The following is a 10494-nucleotide window of genomic DNA, read 5'->3' as shown; positions in this document are numbered from 1 at the left end:
TTGTTAGGTTGGTAGTTGGTTTAGTGGTGTTAGGTTGTCTCAGGGTCTACGTTTGTGTCTATCCTTCAAGTTCGTGTTTGTTTATCAATAATGTTCATCTTGTCAATCGTTAATTAGTGTATCCGTTTGGTTCATATTATACGTGTGGGTTGGTTACAGTGTGTTTACGTATACTGGGCCTAGGGCCGTGGTTGGATTGAGATGGACCGATGGTTGATTTCGGTGTTGTGTTTCTGATTTGGAAAAATATGAAAGGCTATTTTGGTTCAGTATAGATAAACCTTTTTGAAAGGCTTTTGGTGTTGTTGAGAATTGAACGGTTCCTCCTTCAGAAAAGATTTCCGACTTTACCTTATTGAAAACTGTTGTTTTTGAAAAGAGGCATAAGACAGTTATTAATCACTGGTGCGGTTATCTTCACGTATCCTATTACAGTAATTCCCAAAAACCCTCTACTGAGAACCCTTTCGAGGATGATGTTCTCACCCCCTACATTTTTTCCCTTTCAGGATATGGGCGCAGAAGTTACGAAGAGCTTATTTAATTGTTGTTGTGATGCTCTGTATTGTTTTAGTTATGGTTTACTGCACCCTCGCCTTTATCTTGATATAATCTGTAAGAGGGATACGAATTGTATTGTATTATGTTTGTAATATTATTTATATATATTTATGTATATATATGGATGTACTCTTTATGAGTTTTTGTAAGTTGTATGGTATTTATGAATGTACGTTATCAAACGAAAGTATCTTTGGGAGCGGTATTGCGGTTTAAAGTTTTAAACAGGCTCATATTTTAGTATTAAATAGTATAAGTGTTGTCGTAATGTCCGAGCTATCAGAGTTACGCAGCCGGAAGCGTGAGCTTTGGTAGTTAGGGTGTTACATGTGTCGACTACATGGACCTTAACAAGGTATGTCCAAAAGACCCATATCCTCTACCAAATATTAATACCCTAGTGGACTTCATCTTGGGATACCAATACCTGTCATTCATAGATGTTTACTCAGGGTATAACCAAATTCTGATATATAAATCAGACCAAGAAAAGACGTCATTCATCATGCCAAGAGCAAATTATTGCTACGTGGTCATGCCGTTTGGATTAAAAAATGTAGGGGCCACCTATCAAAGGCTGATGAACAAGGTGTTTGCACCTCATTTGGGAGAATTAATGGAGGTGTATGTAGACGACATGCTGGTAAAAATCAAGGAAGACAATAGCCTCTTGGACGACCTCTCAAAAGTCTTCGACACCATAAGAGCACACGGGATGAGATTAAATCCCGACAAGTATACCTTTGCAGTGGAGGCTGAAAATTTTCTCGGATTCATGCTAACACAAAGGGGGATTGAAGCTAACACTGACAAGTGTATAGCAGTCCTAGAAATGAAGAGCTTGACCTGCTTAAAGGAAGTCCAGCAGTTGAATGGCCAACTTGCAGCTTTATCCAGGTTCTTGGCCGGATTAGCATTAAGATCCTTGCCACTTTTTTCCCTACTAAGAAAAGGATGCTAGTTCGAATGGACTCCTGAATACGAGAAGGCATTCCAAGAGTTCAAAAGGTACCTGAGCCAACCTCCAATTCTTACCCGACCAAAAGCAGGTGAAGAACTCATGTTATACTTAGCTGTCGCAGTGAAGGTTGTGGCGTCAGTTTTGATACGAGAAGACTAGGTCAGACAACATCCTATCTACTTCACAAGCAAGGTCTTGCAAGGCCCCGAAATAAAGTATCAAAAACTTGAAAAGTTCGCATACGCCTTGATAATAGCATCCAGAAGGCTTCGGCTTTATTTTCAATCTTACACCATAAAAGTTCAGACGAACCAGCCCATGAAGCAAATCCTTCAGAAAACAGATGTTGCAGGCAGAATGATTCAATGGGCTATAGAGCTATCCGAGTTTGACTTGAAGTATGAAACTCGGAAAGCCATCAAAGCCCAATGCCTCCTCGACTTCGTGGCCAAATAGGTAGGAGACCAAGAGGAGGCCTCCACTACCTAGGAGTTGTAGATGGACGGTTCCTCAAACAAAGTCAAAAGTAGTGCAGGCATAATACTGGCTAGCCAAGAAGGAATTCAAATAGAAGTCTTCTTGAAATTTGAGTTTCCAACCTCCAACAATCAAGTAGAATTTGAAGCCCTGATTACTGGACTAAAGTTAGCTAAAGAAGTTAGAGCAACCAAAGTAGTCATCTTCGGCAACTCTCAAATCGTGACTTCTCAAATTAACAGAGAGTACCAGGCTAAAGACCCAAACATGAAAAGGTACTTAGAAAAAACTATGGAGTATCTTGGGAAATTCCCTGAAATCGAGGTCAGGCATTGATGAGCGGATAATTTATACGCTTTTTGACATTGTTTTTAGTATGTTTTTAGTAGGATCTAGTTACTTTTAGGGATGTTTTTAATAGATTTTGTGTTAAATTCACATTTCTGGACTTTACTATGAGTTTGTATGTTTTTCTGTGATTTCAGGTATTTTCTGGCTGAAATTGAGGGACTTGAGCAAAAATCAGATTCAGAGGTTGAAAAAGGACTGCTGATGCTGTTGGATTCTAACCTTCCTGCACTCAAAGTAGATTTTCTGGAGCTACAGAACTCTAAATGGCGCGCTTCCAATTGCGTTGGAAAGTAGACATCCAGGGCTTTCCAGCAATATATAATAGTCCATACTTTGGCCAAGAATTGACGACGTAAACTGGAGTTCAACGCCAGCTCTCTACCCAAATCTGGCATCTAGCGCTCCCCTATGAACACGTGCCTGACAAACACTTCCGTTCTACATGAATTAAGCTAGAATGAATATCTCTTAGATCTCCTAACAGGAATCTTCGTGGCGTAAGCTAGAATGATGGCGGCTGGCTGTAAAGCCATGTCTAAATTCGTTTGGACTGAGGCTTGCAACTGGTTATCAAGAGCAAGCTAGTTGGAGCTAATCCACCTGCTACTGTTCCTGATCTACCCGCTGTTGATCCACGATCACCTGCTGAAGCTTGGCTGGCCATAGGCCATGTCTAGTGTTTTGGACTGGAGCTTTCATTGAAAGCTTGGCTGGCTAGTGAGCCATGTCTAATTCCTAGACTGAAGCTTTAGACTAACATGGCAAGATTCCTGGAATTCATATTAAAAATTTTGGAATCCTTATTTTTTTTTTCTTTTTTCATATAATTTTCGAAAAATATAAATAAAAATCCAAAAAAATTAGAAAATCATAAAAATAAAAAAATATTTTCTGTTTTTTGTTTGAGTCTTGAGTCATGTTATAAGTTTGGTGTCAATTGCATATGCATCTTGCATTTTTTCGAAAATATCATGCATTCATAGTGTTCTTCATGATCTTCAAGTTGTTCTTGGTAAGTCTTCTTGTTTGATCTTGATGAATTTTTGTTTTGTGTCTTTTCATGTTTATCATATGCATTCTTGAATCCTTAGTGCGTAAGCATTAAAGAATTCTAAGTTTGGTGTCTTGCATGTTTTCTTTGCATTAAAAATTTTTCAAAAATATGTTCTTGATGTTCATCATGACATTCAAAGTGTTCTTGGTGTTCATCTTGACATTCATAGCATTCTTGCATGCATCACATGTTTTGATCTAAAAATTTCATGCATTGCATAATTTTCATGTTTTTCATAAAAATTTCAAAAATCAAAAAAATATCTTCCCCTTTTCTCTCATCAAATTCGAAAATTTGGATTGACTTTTTCAAAAATTTTTAAAAATCAAATTGTTTCTCATGAGTCAAATCAAATTTTCAATTTGAAAATCTTATCTTTTTCAAAAATCAAATCTTTTTCAAAATTCTTAGTTATTCTCGAAAATTCCAAAAATATTTTTCAAAAATCTTTTTCTCATTTTAAATCATAATTTTCGAAAATAACTTAAACAATTAATGTTTTGGTTCAAAAATTTGAAGTTTGTTACTTGCTTGTTAAGAAAAATTCAAACTTTAAGTTCTAGAATCATATCTTGTGATTTCTTATGAATCAAGTCATTAATTGTGATTTTAAAAATCAAATCTTTTTCAAAACTAATTTCAAATCAAATCTTTTCAAAAATATCTTCTTATCTTATCTTTTTCAAAAAAAAAATATCTTTTCAAAAATATCTTTTCTAACTTCCTAACTTCTTATCTTTTCAAAACCGTGGGATTCGACCCTTACTCACGTAAGGTATTACTTGGACGACCCAGTGCACTTGCTGGTTAGTTGTATCGAAGTTGTGACAATTATGAATTAAGATCAAAGCACCAAGCTTTGGAGCCATTACCAGGGATTGTTCGAGCCTGGACATCACAATTTCGTGCACCAGGCATATAACTCGGGATCTCAATAGCAGAGCAGACACCCTCTCCAAGTTGGCAAGTACCAAGCCTGGTGGAAAGAATAGGAGCCTGATCTAAGAAACTCTCCAAGAACCTTCAGTCACCAAGGTAGACGACAAGCTAGATGTCTTAGAGGTTTCCAGATTAAACCTTGGTTGGATGACTCTCTTGATCGAATACTTAAAATTCGACATCTTACCGGGGGAACAAAAAGAAGCCAAGAAGATTCGAAGGGAAGCACATAACTACACATTGGTGAAAAATGTCCTCTACAGAAGAAGTGTTGGACGAAGTGCACAACGGTATCTGCAGAAATCATCTCGGGGCAAGATCCTTAGCCAGAAAGGTTATTCGAGCTGAATTCTTCTGGCCAACCTTACAAAAAGATGCCACCGACTTGGTGAGGAAGTGTCAACCATGCTAGATACATGCCAACTTCCATGTCACCCCCTCCCCCCGCCCAGAAGAGCTAATTAGTATAACTTCTCTATGGCCTTTTGCAAAATGGGGATTGGACCTACTTGGACCTTTTCCTCAAGCACTTGGACAAGTTAAATATCTCATAGTAGGAGTAGATTATTTCACAAAGTGGATTGAAGCAGAGCCCTTAGCCACCATCACAGCAAAGAGAAGTCGGAAGTTTCTTTATAGGAATATCATTACTAGGTTTGGAGTCTCACACTCCATCACTACAGATAATGGTACCCAATTTACCGACTCCACCTTTAGAAACCTGGTGACCAGCATGAAAATTAAACACAAATTCACCTCGGTAGAACATCCCCAAGCAAATAGACAAGCCGAAGCTACTAACAAAGTCATTTTAGCAGGACTTAAGAAAATACTTCAAGAAGCAAAGGGAGCTTGGGCTGAAGAACTCTCCCAAGTATTATGGGCCTACCGAACTACACCTCATTCTACTACTGGAGAGACACCCTTTTGACTCGCCTATGGCATAGAATCCATGATCCCTATAGAGATCAATGAGCTAAGTCCAAGAGTGAGATTCTATGACGAGGTCGGAAACATTCAAGCTCACAAGGAAGAACTCGAATTGCTCCTCAAAGCCCGAGAACAAGCTTAGATAAGAGAATCAGCGTTGAAGAAAAGGATGACGAATAGATACAACAAAAATGTCATTCGAAGAAGCTTTGCCATAGACGACTTGGTTCTGATTAGAAATGACATCGGCATAAATAAGTCGGGCGAAGGGAAGCTCGCTGCAAACTGGAAAGGACCCTACAAGATAATTGAGGTCCTAGGAAAAAGGTATTATAAGGTGTCCGATCTAAAAGGGTTAGAGCTTCCCAAATCATGGCAAGGCTGCAATATGAAAAGATATTACAGCTAGAAGTGAACATCGCTCTCTGATGTACTCTTTTTCCCGACTTCATGGTTTTTTCCCAAAGAAGGATTTTCCTGGAGGGGGTTTTAACGAGGCATCATAGTGAGGGCTAGGGGGTAGAAATTCCAAACCCTTAGTAGCAAAAGCATCTTTGAAATTCCATATTACACTCAGCAATAATATCTCTCTTTACATTATCCCCTTACCTTTCTCTTTAAAATTTTCATTTATCATTACTATGATACGCACTGACTTAAGTTCAAAAAAACGCAGAAATCCATTGACCGACCTATATGGTCGGCAAAATAAAGCGACGAGGTACAAGTCAGTGTAAAGAGGTTATAAAAGTCAATCGTAACAAGCTCGGACATATTATAGCTAACGACTTGCAAGTCAAAAAGCCCAAACCGAATAAAATGTATCGCAAAAATAGCCTAAGTTATGTAAACAATTCAATAGGCAAAGTAAAATTGAACGTACGAGGTCAAAACAATGGAAAACAAAAAAAGGCGAGAATTCCTCAGGGAATCAATGATAAGAGTTCTTCACATAGTTGAAACTTCCAGTCCAAGAATCAAAACTAAAGTTTTCACAAAACCTTGCAGAAAACTTTTGCCAAAATTATTCAAAATAAGTTTTCTTGAAAGAAACTTCACAGAGCTGTAAAAAAGGTTTACCCTTAGAAAAAGTTCGACCTCTCTCAAAAATTTTTTTTAAGAAAAGCTGAGTCTGATCAAGTAGCAAAAAGCAACAAACATGCATGATAAAAATAACCTACTTTGTTAAAAGGCCTTGTCCAAAAAAGGCCAGAAACAAAAAATTGTTGTTAAGACCCTATGAAAAGGATCAAATGTCAGAAACCTTCAACACGAAGAAACAAAGATACAAAGTTTACAAAAAGGACCCACAAGCCGGGCCTTAATAGCTTCAAACTACTTAGGATCAAGAGGAGGATTGGAATCATCACCAGGAGGGGATGTCGGAACTCCAGCCGTGGAAGTCGGAGGGGTTGGAGGGACCTCTTCGGCGTTAGGAGTTGGAATCACCTCAAGAGTAGCCGAAGAAGACGGCATATCAACCTCACGAGAAGGAGACTCTATTACGCGCTGCCCCGCCATCTTCAGCTCGGAATCTGTAGCAGGACGAGAAGGAAAAATAATGGCGCCGTCAATGACAACTTTGTCAGGATGCAAAGGAGACAGATCCAAGTCGGGAGCCAGAACCCAAACTTGCTCCTTCAACACCTCAAACAACACTTCAGTACCTTCCGTCACAGACTCCTCCAGGTCCTGGTATCCCTCCCTAAGCTTGTCCAGCTCCTCATTCAATTCAATTTTATATGCAAAAAGGCGAACATAATTCTGTTTGGCCTTCTCCTTCAAACCCTCTGCCATGACACACTGGTCCTTCAGCTTCCTCTCCCTCTCCCAGGCCTGGGCAAGCTCTTCCTTTAGCTTATTGTTTTCCTCCTGCAGCCTCCTCTCATCCTCCTGATATAGGGCAATCCTCCCTTGGAGATCCTCCAAAGATTTTTGGGTAGTTCTCAAAGGAGTTTTGTCAAAAATATCAAGAAGGGAGGTTCAGACTCTAGCAGTTCGAATTCTCCCCCGGATTAAAATATTAAGATGATTTTGGATAGCAGTATCATCCATAGCAATCTAGCTGTGTGGAAGGTTGTGCTTCCTAGCAAATTTTGGACCATCAAAACTGGCATCCCCAACAATAGAAGAGCCGGTTTCCATGGTCTTGCATTTTTTCTTCTCAGGTTCCGAAGAGGACTGAACAGGGGGAGCAAGAGGAGGAGAAGGAGGAGTAGGAACAGGATTTACCAAGATTGGCTGGGAGGAAGAGGTCCCCTGACCAGACCCATGAAGAGGAGGAGTAGCAGAAGCCCCGACTTCCTGTGGAGCAGCCCAGACGCGAGCATTCCTTTTCGCCTCCTGAACCTTCTGGTAAGCTGCTCTCGACCCGCTTTTCACCATTTATGAAAAGAAAAACAAAATTAATCAGCACAAGTCGAGAACAAATTAATGCAAGTCAGAGGAGTCAAGTGTGACTACAAGAGCATGAAATGAAGAACTACCTAGCTCGGCCCTGACAGAACTTGGAGATCCAAGAAGAAATTTCTTGGTGTCCAGGTTTGGAGCCCGTCCTCAAGCCTCTCGAAAGAACTCAACAACAGCCTCTTCTACCCCATCCAAGTCTGTTAAGCCATATTTCTCTATGGGAGAGGCTTCTACCCAGCACAAAGGAAATCGGGGCTCATTATCCTCATCCAGGAAGAAAAGGTGATGTCCTTCAACGGCTTGAACTTTGAAAAATAAATTTTAAAAGTCATGGAAGGATTCATCAAACATAGAAAAGACTTTTCGACCTTGAATGGCTTGGAAAGACACCCATTGTTATTTGTTTTGTTTACTGAAAGGCTTGGTCAAGTGAAAAAGATAGAAAAATATTTATAAAGAGATCGGAAGGTCATGCTCTCGGCTGACAAGCTGGTAAATTTTCAGAAAATCCCAGGAATTGGGGTGAAGTTGGGAAGGAGCTACCCTACAGTAGGACAGAACCTCCACTTCAAAATCAGAAAAAGGCAAGGTAACCCCTAAACGGGTAAAAAGGCAGTCATACATGAAAATAAAGTGGAGATCAGTATCGTCATTCCTCCCAAAACAAACTCGGTCCTCAAGATTAGGGGCTATCAACTCATATTTGGGTTCGTCACTATCAAGGCTACAGACCCTATGGTGCTTCCTGAGTTCAGTTATGAAGACGGTATCCACTAAAGGGTTCTCAGAAAGAAAGGAAGTATCTACCCATCTCAAGTGGGCCTCAAGAATGTGGGAAGACATTTCGTAAAAAGGAAAAAATGTATGCGAAAATGATAATACCTACATTGCACAGAAAAAGAAGTCATCAAAAAATCAGTCCGTAACGAAGAAGTTCTTTTTAAACAGAAGGCAAAAGCAAATAACAGTCATAGCAAAAGAGATCCTCGCAAAAGGAAAAATGCAAAATTCCAAAAATATTCCTACTACGAACAGTAAAAATGCCACACCAAAGAATCTCGCTCTCAAAACATTCATCATATCAAGTAAAAAAGCAAAAAGGAGATACAAAGAACTAACCTTTTGTGAAGAAGAAGATAGAAAGACAAACACTACAACGGAAGAGAGAAAGCCTGAGGATCTTATGAGCGAGGAAAAGAGCAAAGGAGCGAAACAGTTCTCAGAAAGCAAACGAAAGAAAGGAAAGAAAGAAGAGGAAAAAGCATTTATAATGCACTAGGGGCATAATTGTAAAAACGGTTCAGTCATTAAAAGAACGCACTGTTACCAATGCAACCGCCCACCCACGTGTAAATGCAGAAGCCAAACAGACGCGACATTCGATTAGACATGATGTTTGAAAATTCAAAATCACGTCGGTTTCAAAAACTACAAACCACGTCGGTTTCCCGACTTGAAAGAAGAAATCGACTTAAGCATCCCCGAGTTCAATTAATACTCGTATCCAACTCATAGCTAAGAGATCGGACTCGAGTAGGGGCACTGTTCATACCATGGCCCAAAATGTAAGCCAGGCCCAAATCAAGACAAGAGGCCCAATCCAAAAGGATGGCCTTCACTTACTATCCGACCTCCACTAAGAAGTCGTAGTCAACACCAACAAAGCAGTCAGCACTTATCCAAGTGAGTAACTGCCTCCTTAAATCTCTCACCCACTTCTAGGAGAGAGATCCCAACAACCCTAAGATAAAGGGACGGTTATCCACCATCAGAAGTGGAACTACTTCAACGGTGGTTATTGGATCCTCTCTATAAATACATTGTCTCACTCAGGTAAACCTAAGTTCCAATACACTTAAACCTGCTTAGCCCCTTGCTGACTTAGGCATCAGAGTGTCTTGTAAGTACCACCCCCATCTCTTGGAACACGCAACTCAGACGGCGGCTCCCTGACGTAGGACAAGTCGGAGACCACCTTCCTTTAGCGTTTGGACCTCTCATTCAAGCCCAACCATCTGGTTCTAGGTAAGTCTCAGAACAATGCTCTTTTCGTAATTTTTCATCTAAAAGTGATTTTGAGTAGTATAATCCTAACAACATTTATTCTACTATAATCTATTTTGATATAAATCACGTTAACACAAACTTATTTTTCATCAAAATTAAGTTTATAAAATTAATTTTATACAAACTCTCGTTTGCTAACTGTAATCCAAACACACACAAAATTGTACGGAGAGATTTTACTTACAAGTTACAATTCCACTCTGGCTTTTTTTTGGTAGAAGTAAAAATTTTGGGTGATGTAATTGGGATCACTTGGCCCAAACTGTGAATATTGTGTAGTCTGTTCGTTCCTTGGGCCTCTGGCCCCTTACTGTACCAAAAAAATACACTGAGAAGCTTTCTCCTAATGTTAAAAAAGGTAATGATAAAAAATAAAAAATTAATAATGAAACAATAAAAGTAGAGCCATAGAGTGCAGCACGCTAATAGAAAATCGCTACCCCGGAAAAATTATTGCATCACAGCCGTCTGCGTCGTCTAGTCGTCTACTTTGTCTGCCATTGCATTTTAATTTGTTTTTTATTTTATGGTAACGAATTTTAAGAACTTATGGACAATTCTTTCGACTAACAATTTTCTTTTCTTCTCCATCGATATTAAGATATACAAACAAAATGTCCAAATTTAAATATTTATTATCTCAGTCCAAAAATTTAGCTTATGGCAATCGAGTTTTTAATTACTAGTTATTTAGTATTATTATTATTATTATTATTATTAACCATATATATTAACTGACTGAAAG

The 10494-nt window shown here is 39.1% G+C and overlaps 1 long non-coding RNA gene across 1 annotated transcript in view; it reads left to right on the top strand.

The window, feature by feature from the left end:
* Positions 1-574, top strand: part of LOC110269760 — a 2206-nt gene extending 1632 nt beyond the window's left edge. The window contains exon 4 of the long non-coding RNA XR_002358521.1: positions 510-574. This is a non-coding gene — a long non-coding RNA (uncharacterized LOC110269760). The remainder of the gene's footprint in view (positions 1-509) is intronic.

The sequence above is a fragment of the Arachis ipaensis genome, chromosome B03 (genome assembly GCF_000816755.2).
Source record: "Arachis ipaensis cultivar K30076 chromosome B03, Araip1.1, whole genome shotgun sequence".
NCBI classification, from domain to species: Eukaryota; Viridiplantae; Streptophyta; class Magnoliopsida; order Fabales; family Fabaceae; genus Arachis; species Arachis ipaensis.
The sequence above is the reverse complement of the archived record's forward strand: the minus strand, read 5'-3'. Positions and strand labels throughout refer to the sequence as shown.